Below are 19,887 nucleotides of genomic sequence, written 5' to 3' on the forward strand. Positions count from 1 at the left end.
TTTCACAGTAATGATCTGTTGATGAATTTGGCAGTTTTTGCCCAGTGGCTGCCTAGCCAACAACTATACTTCACCTAGAGGTAGAGATGCTCAATTTCTTTGTTTATTCCACCAAAGGGGAACTGTAAGGAACAGTTATGTCTTAACAAAAGATAAATAACATGAAATATCATAATTTATGGACTTCTGACATTTTAAAAAATCATCTAACTACAAAAAGCATTTCTAAACTGTTAAGCCTGAATACTCTTGGACATTTTTAATTGAAATATTTAAAAACATCCTTTATTGAATCAGAGCTATGAGTTTGTTATCTAGTTTTTAACTAGTATTGATCAATCAACTAAAAACAGTGTATAGCAGCAGTTATAGGACTGGGTCCAAACCTTACATTACCAAATGTATTGTATAGGCACAATGCCTATATGAAAGTTACAATATTAATCTCAATTTTAAATCAATAAGAAATTATACTAGTGAAAACATTACATTTGTATCAAATGAATTCCATACCAATGTAAAGAGTACAACTTTAACTTAGTATCAATTACAAAGATTTCTACTAATATAAGACATAGCTATGTAATATTTTGTTTAACAGTAAATTTACTAACCTCTCTCTATGTCTATTTCTCTAACTTCCATAATACTACTATATCCCCCAATTCTCCTCCACCCTCTTTCCCTCACCTGAGAAGGAAGGATAGAGAAACAGAAAGGAAAGGTAGCAATTCATGAGTTTAAACTCTCTAGGTCCCTCCCTGATCAAAGCTGCATTGTAGTGTCCCTGAAATGACAATCTATTTATAATTTAAAAAATAATCAGAGTCATCCACCCCAACATAAGGAACTGGGACATAGATCTTCTCTTATCTGCTTCCAGCTGAACTGGGGTGAAGAATTCCCTTCAGGGGGCCCAAGCAAAAATAGGAATATGAGCTTTGTTACAGGAGAGCTAGCTGGCATCATTTGCCTTCCAATCACTAAGTGCTGAGAAAGTTCACTACTTAGCTGACATCTTGACTATGACAGTCTAAAAGGCTGAATAGGCAAGCCAGCAGTTCTGGAAAACTGGAAGCAACTTTTTTTTTTTTTTTTGGAAGAAACAGCTTTGATATAGTTGAGGTAGAATCAAACTCAGAGCTGGAGTGGAAGGTCCAAGAATTTCAGCATTCCAGAGTGTGGATTTTTTTCAGGGCTGTCTTTCTCTTCTTTCACCCTGAAGCACACAAAGCATACAAGCATCATATAGTCTGTAAGGACATTCACATGGAGTGTGCAGGGTATATAGATTGGTTAATGAAGATTAATAAAGATAACTGTCTTTCTTCAGGTTAGTTTGATCACACAATCAAACTGTAATATAATTCTGTATACATGCCATCTTAAAGGATGGAATGTAATAACAAGTCATGAGAAATTTGTGCCCAATTAATGTTACTGGTTGTGTATAGACATTTTAGTCTCAACCAGTACCAAAGCTGTCTCCATATACAGAGACATAAACATCACCACATATATATCACCTATTTGTTGATTGTGTCAGTCTCATTTTTCTTCTCGGTCACCAAGGTCTTCAGGAGGTCTCCCTTGGTCATGTCTGATCTTTATCAACTTGGAAGGCACCCACAGCTTTTCTTTTCCTGTGTAAACATAGGCATAACCCCTCCCCCAGCATAATACATTTCCTATTTTCTATTCTGATGTCAGAATATCCTTAATATAAACAGGCTGGTTTAGTTCAGTTTTTTTCCCCACAATCCAATGTCTTTCAGCAGCTATGCTGTTTTGTTCATTAGCATTTAAAAAATTTAAGATTAATAAGGCACCATGTAATCTATCTCTGAGAATTTTTGTTGCCCCCCTTTGCCTATTAAGCATCTCCTTTAAAGTTTGATTAGATCTCTCCACAATCACTTTTCCTGTAGGATTGTGTGATATGCCTGTAACATGTTTTATATTATAATATTAACAAAACTGCTTCATATTATTAAAGATATATGCTGGAACATTATTTTAATTTGTATGGGTATTTCCATAATGGCCATAACTTCTAACAAATGTGTAATTGCAGAATAAGCCTTTTCTGATGCTAAGGCCCAGTGAAATCCTGAATATGTGTCTATAGTATGGTCCACATATTTCAACTTACCAAACTGTAAAATGGAAGATATCCATCTGCCAAATTTCATTTCTTTGGTTACTCTTGGGGTTAGTTCCTGTAGGCAGTGGAGTTTGGTTATATAATGAGCAAGTAGGACATTACCTCATAATTTCCTTGGCTTGTTGCCAAGTGATAGAGAAATATTTCCTTAAATCTTTGCTGTTAACATGGTGTTTTTATGGAAATCAGAAGCCTCTAGTACACTTCCTATCAATAGCTGGTCAATTTCATTATTACCTTGCACCAGAGGGCCCAGCAGACCTGTATGAGACCTTATGTGTGTTATATATATTGGATAACTTCTATTTCTGATCATTTGTTGTAGCTGAATAAACGGTAACATCAATTCAGAATCATCCCAAATAAGTTCAGCAGTCTCTATTTGTAAAACAACTCTTTCTGCATATTGAGAATCAGTTACTAGATTAAGAGACTCTTCAAAATTTGATCATAAATATTGCATGTAATTTGGACTTTTGAACTGACTCTCAATCACCTTACTTACATCTTCTAATTTACATACTGCCTTTCCTGACTTACTGACATCAGTATAAAATGTAGGAGCTCCAGATATTCGAGTTCCTCTTATGTGAGAAAGAATCCGATTAGTTCTTTTTATGAATAAAGTCACTTGTTTTTAGGGTATCTGTTGTTCATCTCTCCCAAGAGATTACTGAATGCTCTTTGCCAGTGTTCATTTCATGCCCATAAGGAGGCAATTTCTGCATTAGTAAAAGGTACTACAATTTCAGTAGGATCTATTCCAACTAATTGTCAAAGTCTCATTTTATCTTTTAGTATCAATTCAGAGACCTTCTCAATGTAGATTTTCAGTTTTTTTTTACTCTGTTTATGTGCTAAAAGTATTCATTCTAAGATATAATCTTCCCTCTGCATAAGAATTCCTGTAGGAGAATGAGTACAAGGTAAAATGACTAAGATGCAGGCCATCTTTGGATCAATATGATCTAGATGTGTGTCCTGTAATTTTCTTTCTACCAAAACTAACTCTTTCTCAGCCTCAGCTGATCATTTAATTGGGCTATTTAAATCTTTATCATCTTGTAAGGTTTGAAATAAATTGTTTAGCTCTTGAGTGGCCAAGCCATTCGCAGGCCTCAGCCAGTTAATGTCTGATACCCTTGATAATTAATAGAATCCCCTATTTGTATTTTTTTAGGGGAAATTTGCAATCCCCAACAAGGCAAGGTTTGTTTGTTTGCTTGTTTTTTCTTCATCAAACATTCTTGCTAGGATATTTATATTTGAATCAGCCAATAATATGCCATCCATATAATGGTAAATAATAGAATGGGGAAATTGTGAATCATTTCCAATGGTTGTTCAAAATAATGGCACAAGGTAGGGCTATTTAACATTCTTTGTGGCAGAACTTTCCACTGGTATCTTTTTACTGAGCAATCTCTATTGAAGTTAGGTACTGAAAAAGCAAACAGTTTCTTATTGCATTCATGTAAAGGAATTGTGAAAAAACAATCTTTCAGGTAATTCACTGTGATAGGCCATTTTTTAGGTAACAAGGAAGGCAGTAGGATCCCAGGCTGCAGGAACCCATTGGTTAAATAATAGTATTAATCACTCTGAGATCTGTCAACATTCTTCATTTGCCTGATTTTCTAAAATCAGGCAAATACTGGAGAATTCCAAGGGCTGTTAGACTCTTCTATATGCTGAGCCTCCAGCTGCTCCTGGACTAGCTGTTATTTTTTTTTATTTTTATTTTTTAAATTTTATTTTATGTATGTGAGTACACTGAAGCTTTCTTGAAACAAACCCAGAGGAGGACATCAGATCCCATTACAGATGGTTGTGAGCTACCATGTGGTTGCTGGGAATTGAACTCTGGACCTCTGGAAGAGAAGTCAGTGCTCTTAACCACCGAGCCATCTCTCCAACCCTGGACTAGCTGTTCTAATGCCTATAATTTTTCTTTTGCCATAGAACACTGATTAATCCAAATAGGTTGGTCAGTCAAAACTGTTGATGTCTTAGCAGCAGTGGCTCCTTGGGTTAGAACTAAATAGTCAGCCTCTGTTGTATCTTGTTTATGGACATCTTGGACAGTCTGTAACAGCCTTTGATAACATTCCCTGACTAATTTAAAATTTTTATTAGGAGACAAATGTGTTCATGGTCAGACACTAAAACAGAGGGGGTATTTTGGGTTTTCCACTGCTGTAATAAGTTTGTTCTCCATAAGTTAATGGCTATATCAGCCATGTATGGCCTCAATTTTCCTACTTGACTTTCTGGTCCTATACATTTAAACCACATCATGCTTTACTTTCTTTGGAATAAAGTGCCAACACCTTGAAACTGTATATCCACTTCTTGAAGTGGGCAACTAGCAGGCCAAGATTTTGAAGAGATGATGGTGACATCTGCTCCAGTTTAAATCATTCCTTCACTTTCAATATTGTTTACTAGTATTTTTAGTTTTGGTCTTTGATCCTATATAGATGTTAGCCCAAAAGGCTCAGGTCCAAGCTGTAGCACACCCCATTCTTCAAGAGAAGGTGTCAGTATTCACAAGAGAGATTTATATTCCCCATTAGGCAATTCTATTATTTATTTAAGGGAGGCACCTTCTCTCCCAACAATTTTAGAAGTCCATGAACACTTCTTTAACAAACTGTACTCAAAAGAACAGTAACAACTCAAAGAGGAGTAAAAGAGATGCATTCTCACTTAGAAGCATTTTCTTTAACCTCAGTTTCTTCTTCAGGTGGAATCATCTTTCTGCCCCATTGAATATATATTTGGTCTTCTACAGTCACCCTAGAAGGATTGGGATGAAGCAGATTGAAGGACTGTTGGTATTAGCATTTGGTAGAGACCTTGGAGAAAGGACCAGGAAGCTAAAAAACAAGAGCAAAAACAAAATAAAACACAAAACATTTTGAGCAAGACTTTTTTGTGAAGGGCTGGGATTCTACCTATTTTAGAGGTTGAGGCAGGAGAATTGCCTATTTAAGGTCATTCTGGGAAGACAGATTTAGCAAGGAACTGCTTCAGTGCTCTTGATTAATGGGTTTCCAGTCTTACTCACCTAGGCCAGAGGACAAGATAGGAACAGAGATATATGTACAATTGGGCACTTCTGTAGAGAGGTGTGATTTCTAGGAATAAAGACAATCTAAGGAAAGTATAGTGGTTTGAATTAAAATGGCCCCCATAGGATTATATGTTTGAATTCTTGGCTCCCAGTTAGTGAAACTACTTGGGACTGATTAGGAGGTATAGTTTTGCTGGACAAGGTGTGTCAAGGAGGATGGGTGTTGAGATTTCAAAAGCCTGTGCCCCAGACATCCTCTTTCTCACCCCTTCCCCCGTCTCTCTCTGTGTGTGTCTGTCTGTCTACCTCTCTCCCTCTTTTGTTCTTCTGTGTTTGATCAGGTTATATCCTCGTAACTACTGCTCCAGTACCATGTTTGTCTTTTTTGTATTTTGTATTTGTATGCTGTCACAGACTAATTCTCTCAAACTGTCAAAAAGTCTCCACCCCCACTTTTCCTCACCCCTATTGAATGCTTTCTTCTATAACTTTCTTTTGTCATGGTACTTCTTCATGGCAATTGAAGGGGGACTAGGAAATCAAAATTGCAATAATACAATTTAGGTACTGAACATATTTGCTAATTGTTTTTGCTGATTTTAGTGGATAAACTATAGGTTAAAGCCAGCAAGTTTGAATCTTTTGGTATAATCTATTTAGGGATGGTGCCTTAAAAGGAGGCTAGAAATTACATAAAGAAGGTTCAAGTTGGTCCTGTGTTATTTCTTTCCACAAAGGAGAAATTTTGTTTAACATCATACCAAATACTTAGCCTTCAGCCACACATATACAAGGAAATTTCTTACCATCATCGGAGACTAGTGGTTTCTTATGACTGATCTCAATTCTGACACCATCTACCTGGATTTAGAGTTAGATCTCACTGGCTGAGGGCTCAGACCCACAAGGTGGTCTTTCCTTTCAAATGCCAGTCCCAAACTGCAGATAGTGACCATGTTTCTGACTGGATGTATATCAGTGTTCCCCAGCCTCTCCTCAGGTTTGATTAATATATTAAGCCTCACAAAACTCAGAAATGCATCTACATACTCATTATGAGGGACACAAATGAACAGCCTCAATAAAGAAAGGCATTGTAGATTGAGGTCTGGAGGAGGGTCACTCAGCTTCTAGACATCTTTTTTAGATATATGACTTTCTAGACATCCCTACATGTTTTGTAACCTAGAAATACTCTTAAGCCTATCGTTTTTTAAAAAATGGTGGTTTGAGTGTGCATGTGAGTGTGCATGTGTGTGTGTGTGTGTATGTGTGTGTGTGTGTGTGTGTGTGTGTGTGTGTGTGTGTGATTGCATCATCAGACAGTGATGGTCAGCTCAACCACTGTCCCTTCCCCAGAGGCTGAAGATAAAGCTGTATCTAAGCTCTTTAACCTAATCCTTTCCTGACTGTTACCGTAGAGTTCTCATAATCCTTCAATGCAGTTCCTCATATTATTTCATTTCTACCTTATACCTATAATTTTGCTACTGTTACAAATCATAATTAGATATCTGATTTCCCAAAAGTGGTTGGGACTTACAGGTTGAGAACTACTGTATATTTCAGTGAGAGAGTTTCCAAAAAGTTTAACTGAGGAGAACATGCATTGTCATCTTTCAGCTGTTTCCCCCATATGTATCACCTCCAAGGAATAAAAAGAACCAAAGGAGAAAGTGTGCAGGACATCAGCATATGTTCATTTCCCTCAGCTTCCCCACTAACATACAATGTGGCAACCTCATCTCTCCACCACTGTGTTTCCCCTCGGTGGTGGAGTGTTCCTTTCAACTGTGAGCCCGAATAAACCTTTGTTCTTTAGGTTGCTTTTGTCACATATACATTCACAACACTGAAAAAGTGACGAATGCAGAGACTTAAACGAAATTATTTGGGGATGGAGTGATGGCTCAGTGGTTAAGAGCACTGGCTGTTCTTCCAGAGGTCCTGAGTTCAAATCCCAGCAACAACATGGTGGCTCACAACCATCTGTAATTGGATCTGATGCCCTCTTCTGGTGTGTCTGAAAACAGCTACAGTGTACTCACATGAAATAAATACATAAATAAATCTTAAAAAAAAAAAGCAAAATAAAGACATCAGGTAATGTGTTAAAAAAAGGGCAAGAAATTATTTTCAATTCTGTGCCCCTGGCATGGGTACACAGGACAAGACTGGCATGTTTCTGTGAGGAGGAAGTTTACTCTTCATCACGTGGGAAGCAGTTTAGATTTTAAAAATTGATTTAATTTTCAACAGTTTTCATCCTATTGAGAATGAAGCTCAGGTACTTCAAGTCAAAACCAATCTAGAATACTCTCTTCTTTCTGGGCTGAATTTGGGAGTATACTGTGGGATTGGCTGTATGCTGTTGTCTCAAGAGGTGCTTTCTTTGTTTTAGTACCTACCCATCTTGGGTGGTTTTCTCTGTCCCTGGTGGATCCTGGGTCACAGTTGCGGAGCCACATGATAATAAGTATGAGTCTTTCCTAAGCTTCTAAACATTTCAAATTCTGCTTTCACAGCCCTGCAGGAAACTCACTGCTTTCTGCCTTCTCCAGGTATGGAGGGCTTCACAGCACTGCTGAGTCTATCCTCTCAGAATCTTTTTCCTATCCCATTGCTCTGAGTCTGGTGATGTGATAGGTTTTTAGGAAGTCTGGTTGTTGGCTTTCAGGCCCCAGCCCTGACTAGCATGTTGGGCTTATATCTGGTTCCTACCTGCAGGGCTCCAAGGATGGTGCTCTGTTAGGGGTTGCTTGTCGGGAATGATTATCTTGTTTCCTCCAATTCTTTTCTCCTCATGATTGGGAGGAGTCCTCTCCAAGGGTTTCAGGGAGCAAGGTGAGCTTGTCTAATCTCTTACTTACACTTTGTTCCCTTAAGCTTGAACCTAAGCCTTTGGACCTATATCCAAACTGCATTGGTAGCCATGGGGCTGGCTGATGAGCACCTGGAAAGGGATTATTCTATTATTTCCATTTGCTGATGTGCTTGAAATTTTTTTGTTAAAAACATGGTAGATTTTGTTTTCCAAAATGCAGATAACTGACATTGATTTTCAGGTTCCTTTGTGAAAGCAGCCCCAAAGGGTAACAACCTGTGTCTAGAATTCTGAAAGGCAAGGATCTCAGGGGCAACAAAGAATCTCTTTGTGTCAATATGTGCCCCCACCTCTGATACTGTCTATCTGTCTCTCTGTTTCTCCCCCTCCTTCCCTCCCTCCATTTCTCCCTCCCTCTCTTCCCCCTTTCTCTGTGTGTGAGTGCATGCACATGATCTGTTCTTGACTCTAACACAAGAGAGGATATTGTCCCCATCTTTTCTCTTTCTCAAAGGCATAGGATTAAACACTGCCTGTTCGCTGCCATGAATCCTTCGGAGCTCTCCTGGGAAGGCTCATCTGTCAAGGGCTTACAAGCCTGTTCAGCCCTGCCTTCCACTTGCTAGTTGTTGAAGAGGAGTGAGCTGCCATGGCCCATTGCCTGTGTCCTTTGGGTATTTTATGTGACTTCTGGAAGCTGAGGCTTCTTTTCTATTTCTCTGGGGAATGGGAAGCTGCGTTCCTCCTTCCATTAAAAATTTCTAGAGATTCTGTCCCCTCTATGGAGACAACATCTCATAAGCAGTGACCCCAATAGATCTTTTGTAATGACAGGGGCCTCCAGCTTTGGAAATGGCATGAATTGTTTTTCTTTGATACAAGTAGCCAGGACTTGTAAGACCAAAAGGCAGTGTAAGTCAGGGAAGGAAGCCCCTGCCCTTTGCCTGAGTTCTTCCTGTTTGGGACTGCTGCTTCATTTTACATTTTATAGATTCTTGTGTACTGTCTGCTCAGTGTCTAGTCCCTCCTTTGCTGAATATTTCCTGCAATTTTGTAAGCCTCCTACCCAGTGCTGGGTGCTGGGAACAAGTCAGTATCTGGCAGCACTGGTAAGTCTGCAGGGGCCTTCTTTGAAGGTCAGATTTTATGAAGTCTTTTTTAGTGTTTTTAAATTTTTTTTTAAATTAGATATTCTCTGTATTTACTCTTCAAATGTTATCCCTTTTCCCCACTGTTCTCATCCCCCTCCCCTGCCACTTGTTTCCATGAAGGTACTCCCTCTCCCAATCACCCTCTCCACCTCAGTGCCTTGGCATTTGCCTACACTGGGAAAACACACCTTCACTGGACCAAAGGCTTCTTCTCCCATTGATGCCAGACAATGCTATCTTCTGCTTCATATGCAACTGGAGCCATGGGTTACTCCATGCATGCTCAATGGTTTTTGTTTTAGTCCATGGGAGCTGTGGAAGGTTTACTTGGTTGATAATGTTGTTCTTCCCATGAAGTTGAAAACCCTTTCAGATCCTTCAGGCCTTTCTCTAACACCTTCAATGGGGTCCCCATGTTCAGTCTGATGGTTAGCTGCAAGCATCCTCAGGTGTATATGTATGACTCAGGCAGAGCTTCTGAAGAGGCATCCATATCTGGTTCCTGCCAGTAAACACTTCTTGGCATCAGCAATAGTGCTTAGGTTTGGTGACTGCATATAAGGTGGATCCCCAGGTGAGGAAGTCTCTGGATGCTCTTTTCTCCAATCCCTGCTCCTCTCTTTGATCTTTTATTTCCTCCCATGAGAGTTTTGTTCTACCTTCTAAGAAGGAGTGAGGAATCTATATTTTGGCTTTTCTTCTTTTTGACCTTCATAAAATCTGTGAATTGTTTTTTGGGTATTCAGAGCTTTTTGGGGCCATGTCTGCTTATCAGTGAGTACATACCATGTGTGTTGTTTTGTGACTGGGTTACCTCACTCAGGTTGATAGTCTCTAATTCCATGCATTTGCCTAGACATTTCATAAAGTCATTGTTTCTTCTTTTTTTAATTGGATATTTTTCTGTAATTATATTTCAGATGTTATCCCATCCCCCACTCCCATAAGTCCCATCTGCCCTCCCCTTTCATTGCCTCCATTAAGGTGCTCCTTCTCTCACTAACCTCTTCCACCTCAGTGCCTTGGCATTCTCCTACACTGGGAAAACAAGCCTTCACTGGACCAAAGGCCTCCTCCCCCATTGACACCAGAAAATGCTATCCTCTGCTGCATATGCACCTAGGGCCATAGTCTCTAAACAAGAACTCATTGAGTGGTGGTTTAGTCTCTGGGAGCTGTGGTGGGTTTGGTTACTTAATAATTTTGTTCTTCCCATGGGGTTGCAAACCCTTTCAGCTCCTTCAGTCCTTTCTCTAGCTCCTTCAATGGGGTCCTCATGTTCTGTCTGATGGTTAGCTGCAAGCATCCACCTCTGTATCAGTATGGCTCTTGCAGAACCTCTGAGGAGGCATCCATATCAGATTTCTGCCAGTAAGCACTACTTGGCATCAGCAATACTGCCTGGGTTTGGTGACTGCATATGGGTAGGATCCCCAGTTGAGGCAGTCTCTGGATGATCTTTTCTCCACTACCCAATCCTCTATTTGTCACTTTATTTCCTCCCATGAGCATTTTGTTTTCCATTCTAAGGACTGAGGCATCAACCTTCTGACTTTTCTTCCCTTTGAGCTTCATAAGTTCTGTGAATTGTTTCTTGGAGCTTTCTGAACTATCTGCTTATCAGTGAGTACATACCATGTGTTTTCTTTTGTGACTGGGTTACCTCACTCAGAATGATATTCTCTAGTTACATCCACTTGCCTAGAAATTTTGTAAAGTCATTGTTTTTAATATCTGAGTAGTACTTCATTGTGTAAATGTGCCACATTTTCTGTATCTATTCCTCTGTTGAAGGACATCTGGGTTTTTTCCAGCTTCTGGCTATTATAAATAAGGCTACTATGAACATGGTGGAACATATGTCCTTGTCATATGTTGCAGCTACTTTTGGGACTATGCCCAGGAGTGGAATAGCTGGGTCTTCAGGTAGTACTATGTCCAGTTTTCTGAGGAACCTTGAAACTGATCTCCAGAGTGGTTGTACCAGCTTGCAATCCCAGAAACAGTGGAGGAGTCTTCCTCTTTCTCTACATCCTTGATAACTCTGCTGTCATCTGAGTTTTTGATCTTAGCCATTCTGACTGGTGTGAGGTGGACTGTCAGGGTAGTTTTGATGTGCATTTCTTTGATGACTAGGAATGTTAAACATTTTTTTTTGGTGCTTCTTGGCCATTCAGTATTCTTCAGTGGGGATTTTTTTGTTTAGCTTGGTGCCCCATTTTTAATAGCATTATTTGATTCTTTAGAGTCTAACTTCTTGAGTTCTTTATTAGTCCTCTATCAGATGTAGGATTGGTACATATTCTTTCCCAATCTGTTGGTGGCAGTTTTGTCTTCTTGACAGTGTACTTAGCCTTACAGAAATGTTGTAATTTTATGGGGTCTCAATTGATTCTTGTGCTTAGAGCATAAGCCATTGGTGTTCTGTTCAGAAAAATTCATCCTGTGCCTATGTGTTCTAAGCCCTTTCCTTCTTTTTCTTATGTTAGTTTCAGTGTATCTAGTTTTATGTGGAGGTCTTTGATCCCCTTGGATTTGAGCTTAGTACAAAGATATAAGAAAGGATCAATTTGCATGCTTCTGCATGCTGACTGCCAGTAGAACCAAGACCATTTGTTGAAGAGGCTGTCTTTTTTCCACTGAATATTTTTAGCTCTTTTGTCAAAGATCAAGTGACCATAGGTATATGGGTTAATTTCTGGGTCTTCAATTTTGTTTCATTGATCTACTTGCTTATTTCTGTACCAACATCATGTTTTTCTTTCTTTCTTTCTTTCTTTCTTTCTTTCTTTCTTTCTTTCTTTCTTTCTTTCTTTCTTTCTTTCTTTCTTCCTTCCTTCCTTCCTTCCTTCCTTCCTTCCTTCCTTCCTTCCTTTCTTTCATTTAATCATGATTGATCTGTAATATAGCTAGAGGTCAGGGATGGTGATTACCCTGGAAGTTCTTTTGTTATTGAGAATAGTTTTCAATATTCTATGTTTTTTAACATTCCAAATTAATATGCAAATTGCTCTTTCTAACTCTATGAAGAACTGAGTTTGAATTTTGATGGGGATTACATTGAATTGATAGAATGCTTTTAGCAAAATGGCCATTTTTACTATGTTGATCCTTCCAATCCTAGAACTTGGGAGATCTTTTCATCTTCTGAGATCCTTTTCAATATTTTTCTTCAGAGATTGGAAGTTATTGTCATACAGATCTTTCACTTTATTAGTTAGGGCCACAGCAAGGTATATAATATTGCTTGTGACTATTTTGAAGAGTGTCTTTTCCCTAATTTTTTTTCTGAGCCTGTTTATCCTTTGAGTAGGGGAAGGCTACTGATTTGTTTGAGTTAATTTTATGCCCAGTGGCACTTTGCTGAAATTATTTATCAGTTGTAGGAGTTCTCTGGTGAAATTTTTGGGGTCACTTAAGTATACTATCATATTATCTTCAAATAGTGATTTTTTTTACTTATTTCTTTCTGATTTGTATCCCTTGACTTTCATTTGTTGTCTAATTGCTCTGGCCAGAACTTCCAGAATTATATTGAATAGGTAGGGGGAGAGTGGGCAGCTTTGTCTAGTCCCTAATTTTAGTGGGATTGCTTCAAGTTTCTCACCATTTAGTTTGACATTGGCTACTGGTTTGCTTTATATTGCTTTTACTGTGTTTATGGGCCTTGGATTTCTGCTCTGTTCAAGACTTTTTTTTCTTACAAATTTATTTAAAAAAAAAGAGATACATGAACAGATTTTTAAAAGCATTTTGACATAAAACTCTATGGATATATTTCTGTCAGTACTTGATTTTTTTTTAAAGGTTTGATAGTATGCATTGAAATCTCACTAGTGTCCAAGACTTTTAACATGCATGGGTATCAATTTTTTTCAAATGCTTTCTTAGCATCTAGTGAGATAATCATGTTTTGTTTTTGATTTTGTTTTTATGGTGAATTACATTGATAGATTTTCATATAACGAAATATCCCTGCATTCCTGGGATGAAGCCTACTTAATCATGGTGAATGATCATTTTGATGTTTGGTTTGCAAGAATTTTATTGAATATTTTTGCATCAGTGTTCATGAGGGAAATTGGTCTTAAGTTCTCTTTCTTTGTAGAGTCTTTGTGTGGTTTAGGTGTGAACATAATTGTGGCTTCAAAGAACGAGTTGGGTTGTGTTCATTCTGTTTCTAATTTGTGGAATAGTTTGGAGAGTTTTGGTATTAAGTCTTCTATGAAAGTCTGATAGAATTCTGCACTGAGCCTATCTAGTCCTGGTTTTTTTTTTTTTTTTTTGGTTTGGGAGGCATTTGATGACTGCTTCTATTTTTTTTTTTTTTTTTTTTTTTTTTTTAGGTTTTATGGGACTGTTTAGATGGTTTATCTGATTATGATTTAACTTTGGTATCTGATATCTATTTAGAAATTTGTCCATTTACTCTTGATATTTTAGTTTTGTTGAGTATAGACTTTTGTAGTAGTATCTGATGATTTCTTGATTTTCCTCAGTTCCTGTTGTTACATCTCCTCTTTTATTTCTGATTTTGTTTATTTGGATACTCTCCCTATGCCCTCTAGTTAGTCTGGCTAAAGTTTATCGATCTTGTTGATTTTCTCAAAGAACCAGCTCCTGGTTTTGTTGATTCTTCATATAGTTCTTTTTGTTTCTACTTGGTTGATTTCTGCTCTGAGTTTGATTATTTTCTGCTGTCTACTCCTTTTGTGTGTATCTGCTTCTTTTTGTTCTAGAGCTTTCAGATGTGCTGTCAAATTGCTAGTGTATGCTCTCTCCACTTTCTTTTTGTAGGCTCTCAGAGGTATAAGTTTTCCTCTTAATACTACTTTCATAGCATCTCATAACTTTGGGTATGCTGTGCTTTCATTTTCATTAAATTCTAAAAAATCCTTAATTTCTTTGTTTATTTCTTCCTTGCCCATGTTATCATCTAGTAGCCCATTGTTCAGATTCCATATGTGTGGGATTTTTGTTGTCTTCTTTTGTTATTAAAGACCAGCTTTAGTCCATAGTATCTGATAGGATGCATGGGATTATTTACATATTCTTATATCTGTTGAGGCTTGTTTGGTGAATGACTATATGGTCGATTTTGGAGAAGGTATTATGAGATTCTGAGATGAAGGTATATTATTTTGTTTTAGGATGAAATGTTCTGTAGATGTCTGTCAATTCCTATTGGTTCATAATGTCTGCTAGTTTTGCTGTGTCTCTGTTCAGTTTCTGCTTCCATGAGCTGTCCATTGATGAGAGTGGGGTGTAAGTCTCCCACTATTATTGTGTGTGGTCTAATATATGCTTTGATCTTTAAGCTGGGTTTCTTTTATGAATGTGGGTGCTCTTGTATTTGGAGCCTAGATGTTCAGAATTGAGACTTCATCTTGATAGATTTTATCTGTGATAAGTAAAAACTGTCTTTCTTTATTTTGATAACTTTTGTTTGAAAATATATTTTATTTGATATTAGAAGGGCTACTCCAGCTTTTTTTCTAGGACCATTTGCTTGAAAGGATTTTTTTTTTTTCTGCCTTTTACCCTGAGGTAGTGTCTGTCTTTGTCTCTGAGATGAATTTCCTGTATGCAGCAAAATGCTGGATCCTGTTCACCTATCCAGTCTAATAGTCTATTTCTCTTTACTGGGGAATTGAGTCCATTGATGTTAAGAGATATTTAGAAATAGTAACTGTGGTTTCCTGTTATTTTTGTTGTTATAAGTAGAATTATGTATGTGCGCTTTCCTTCTTCTTTTTTTTGCATGATTATTTTCTTGCTTTTCCTAGGGTGTAATTTTCCTCCTTGTGTTGGATTTTCTATCTATTATTCTTTGTAGGGCTGGATTTGTGGTCAGATATTGTGTAAATTTAGTTTTGTCCTGGAATATCTTGGTCTCTCCATCTATGGTAATTTAGAGTTTTGCTGGATATAGTAACCTGGGCTGGCATTTGTGTTCTCTTAAGGTCTGTTAGATGTCTGTCCATAGTCTCTGTTGAGAAGTTTGGTGTAATTCTGGTTGGTCTGCCTTTATATGTTACTTGTCCTTTTTCCCTTACTGCTTTTAGTATTCTTCCTTTGTTTTGAACATTTGGTGTTTTGACTATTATGTGTCACTAAGAATTTCTTTTCTGGTCTAATCTATTTGGAATTCTGTAGGCTTCTTGTATGTTTATGGGAAGAAATGTTTTCTTATATGATTTTGTTGAAGATATTTACTGTGTCTTTTAGTTGATATTCTTTACCTTCTTCTACACCTATTACTTTTAGGTTTGGTTTTCTCATTGTGTCTTGGATACACTGGACATTTTGGGTTAGGAGCTTTTTGATTTTTGCATCTTCTCTGACTGTTTTGTTGATGTTTTCTATGTTGTCTTCTGCACCTGAGGTCCTCTTTTTCATCTTTTGTAGTCTGTTGGTGATGCTTGCATTTATGACTCCTGATTTCTTTCTTAGGTTTTCTATCTCCAGGTTTGTCTCTTTTTGTTATTTATTTATTGTTTCTATTTTCATGTTTAATTCCTTAATCTGTTTGGCTGTGTTTTCCTGTAGTTCTTTGAGTGATTTTTTCCCCCTAGTCCTCCTGTAATTGTTTAAGGGAGTTATTCATGTGCTTCTTGAAGATCTTCATCACTATGAAGTATAAGTTTAAGTTTAAATTTTGTTTTCTGTTGTGTTGGGAAATTCACTACTTGCTGTGGTGGAAGAACTGGGTTTTGATGTTTTCAGGTTGTCTTGGTTTCCATTGCTTGGGTTCTTGCACTTTCTTCTTGCCATCTTGGTGTCTGTGATTATAGGTGATCTTTTCTCTCTGACTGGTGCTTTTTTCTCGTGTGGGTCTTAGGGCCCGTGGGCTATACTATGCATAGGCAGCAAATTGTTGAGGACATGAGTCTCCTGGATTGAAATCGATGTGGTGATAAGGGCTACCTGTCTGCTTACTATATGCAAGAAGCACCACTCAGGTGTTTACATGTCATCTTTACATGCGACACAGGAGGGAGATTGCCCCTGGGTTTTTGGCTTTTGTGGATAAGCAGTGAATTCTGATGGCTGTGACTCAGTTTTTTCTCCATGAGCTCAGGTGTCAGACCTCTTGTGAGGCTTTTTTTGGGAGTTCAGCCTTCTGCCTGCATGTCCTGAGTCCTAATGGCAGAGACCCGGCTCTCTCTCTGGGCTAGAAAGGACCCCTTTCCAGAGAGTACCATGCTCCTAGCAGTCTGAGAACACCCTGCCTTCCCTCCTTGGATGGGAATGAGCTTGTGTGTTAGGCTCATCTTTGGTTCAGGTAGAAAAGCACTTTTGTGGCTGTTGTGGGAGCCTTGCCTCCTGTGGGCAGATCCTGAATCTTGATGGTGGAGACCAGGCCTTCTCTCTGTGTCAGAAAGAACCTTTTTTTTCAGAGAGCACCACACTCCCTGTGCTCTGAGAACTCCCGGTGTTCCCTTTCCAGATAGCTGGTGGGCTTGTGTGTCAGGCTTACCTTTAGCTCAGGTGGAATAGTGCATGCTAGGCTGTTCTGGGGGCTCAGCCTTCTGCGGGCAGATCCTGAGTCCTGATGACAGAGACCTGGCTCACTCTCTCAATCTGATTGAATTTTAAATAAGCATTTATAGATCAGCTTTTGCTTCTAATGTCTTAGACTCATAGGTCCAGAGCTGACAGCAAAGAAGAGCTTCCCTGTGACTTAAATTATAACCTTTCTTTTTTAAGAGACACCAAGAAAAAGAATGACAATCTCTACATGTCCTTTTAAAATTTAAGAAATAGATAGTTCTTTTATATTTATATTTATCAGTGCTCTGTTCTCATGCACAGCAGAAGAGGGGACCAGACTACATTGGAGATAGTTGTGAGCCACTATGTGGTTGCTGGGAATTGAACTCAGGTTCTCTAGAAGAGAAGACAGTGCTTTTAGCCTCTGATCCATTTCTCTAGCCGATGAAACTCTACATTTCTATGCATACATAATACTGTAATCATTATGCTGGTGTGGAAAGTGAGGGTACAAGAGTTTGTATGATTTTTCTGGGGCCATTTGGTTACAGAGAGATGATTCCAGAATGTGAACACAGCCCCTCTTTAGCTGTGCAGCACCATGTTTTTCCCTCTGTGATTCAGGACACTTTACCTGCGGGTCACGTTCTGGTGTCTGCTCAGAGCACGTGTGAAATACAGCTCACCTCCAGTGTGGCCATGAGGCATCAATCTTGGTTATTTTGTGTCTTTCCCGTTTGGCTATAAGAGAACAAGCCATTCATCAGGGTCGACTGAGACCACGATTAAGTGAACCGACTTTGAGCCTCGGGTTTACAGATGTAGGTGTGTCTGACCTTGGCAGCAAGGGGGCTCATAAACGAAACTATGCCATTCATAACTTTGAGATGCTGTGATTTACATCCTCTTGTAGATGAGAACCCTTTAGCTATACTATGCATAGGCAGCAAATTGTTGAAGATATGAGTCTTCTGGATTGAAATCGATGTGGTGATAAGGGCTACCTGTTTGCTTACTATGTGCAAGAAGCACCACTCAGAGGTTTACATGTCATCTTTACATGCGACACAAGAGTGCAGTGAAGTACACATTGGTATGCTTGCTTGAAATATGTAGAGTTCAAGGTTGGAGGTCTTTTGATGGAGTTTCATAGCTGGTAAATATTAGTTTTGACACTTAAGCATTTGAAGTTGGTACTCAAGTCTGTATACTTCCACATATTCGCTACTCAGAATACGATCCCTTATGGGTAGCATCATGTCGGAGCTTGTGAGAAATTCAGGATCTCAGTTTTTACCCTAGACCTAGTTGATGGGCATCTGCATCTTAACAAGTTCTCCAGGTGATGCTTGGGCACATGGAATTTCAAGGCACTGGTCTGAGTTACACTATCTCAATTTCGTTCTTTTGATTTCTTGAGGCAATCCTGATTGCCACTGAGCATAACTAGAACAGTCCTGGAGAGCTGTTCTAAGTTCTCCGGGTGGAGAATTCTCCCAGGTTTCTTAGATACCCATTACAGACCTCAAGTGCTGCCAGACCTGTGATACTCTATATGGCCAAAAGGTGGCACTGTTGGACTCTCCCAGCATCTGTATAGAGACCTCTTTATAGCAGTGAAGGTGGGGAGCTCAGACCTGGGTCACAGGGAGGGTAGAAAGCATAGATTAAAAATTTCACTGATCTGATTTAAGACCAATCCCATGGGCATGCACTAATCTCTAACGCTATTAAGCGTACTCTGTTATGCTTGGAGGTAAGCATTTTGTCCTCTGAGGGGCTCCATCCAGTAGCTGATTCAGCCAGATGCAGACATTCACAGTCAAACAGTAGATGGAGCCTGGGGACTCTTATGGAAGAATAGAAGGAAGGATTGTGGGCCCTCAAGGGGATAAGAACCCCACAGGAAGACTACCGGAGTTAACTAACCTGGATCCTTGGGGGCTCTCAGAGTCTGAAACACCAATCAAAGAAGACATACGGGCTGGACCTAAGCCTCCCTGCTCATATGGAGATGTTCAGTTTGACACATGTGGGTCCTGAACAACTGGAACGAGGCCTATTCCAAAAGCTGTTGCCTATTGTGGAATATGTTCTACTAGCGGGGCTGCCTCAGTGGGGGAGGAAAACCTAGCCTTGAGGAGACTTGAAGTGCCGGGCAGGGGAGCCCCCACCCGCTCAGAGGAGAAGGGGAGGAGGCATAGGGAAGGATTGTGGGAGGAGGTGACAGGGAGGGGGCAGTGAGTGGGATGTAAAGTGAGTAAGTAAAACCAAAACTATGAACAACAGCAAAAATCCAAAACACCCAGACAGCAGACAGCAACAACATTAACAAACAATAAAATGTCACCATGGAGGCACATTTTCCTTTTAGCACCATGGCACAGAGGAAAGAGGATTTTTTTTTTTCAATTGTCTGTGTTTCTAAGAAAGTGGCATAAGTAAACCAAACATGACACACCACTGCTGAACTGCAGTGTACTCAGGCCCAGGACGGGCAGCAGGGGTCCTGGATACTAATGTTTACTTTGCCCCGTATTCCATCAGAATTTGGGTCTCGGGTTCAAATCCTGCCTTTGAGAAATCAAGAATGTAAGCTCACTTCAAAGTTTGTTTAAGTTGCAATATTTAATAAGTCATAATTAAGGGGTTCTCTTTGTTACACTGCTCACAGGTCATCGTGCCCAAACTCATCTAGTTAATAACTTGCACTTTCTTTCTAGCTTTATAACATGTATAAAAGTGAATATGGCAGCCACAGAGATGGCTTAGAACTGCTTGTTATACAGTATGAGGATCTAAGTTTGATGTCCAGTACCCATGTTTAAACAGATAACCCCCCCCAACATGGTGTGAATCAGCATATTCTTGCAATTCTAGCAACAGGGACTTGGGCACAGGAGGAGCAGGGGAACTCCAGGGCAGGGCAGTCTAGAAGAAGTGGATTGTTTCAGGTCAGTGACAGACACTGCCTCAAAAATATCATGGAGAGCAATTGAGAAAGGCATCTGAGACCAACTCTCACCATGCATGCCTACAAACACATGTGCGCACACACAGACACTCATACAAAGATACAAAAGGGCAAGTATATAAAACAGAAAAGGGAGTCATGAAATAAAACAATTAAAAGAATCCGGTAAAACCCAAAATTCTGATAGCATAATATAATACTTTT

Source organism: Micromys minutus (genome assembly GCF_963924665.1).
Source record: "Micromys minutus genome assembly, chromosome: 12".
Lineage (NCBI taxonomy): Eukaryota > Metazoa > Chordata > Mammalia > Rodentia > Muridae > Micromys > Micromys minutus.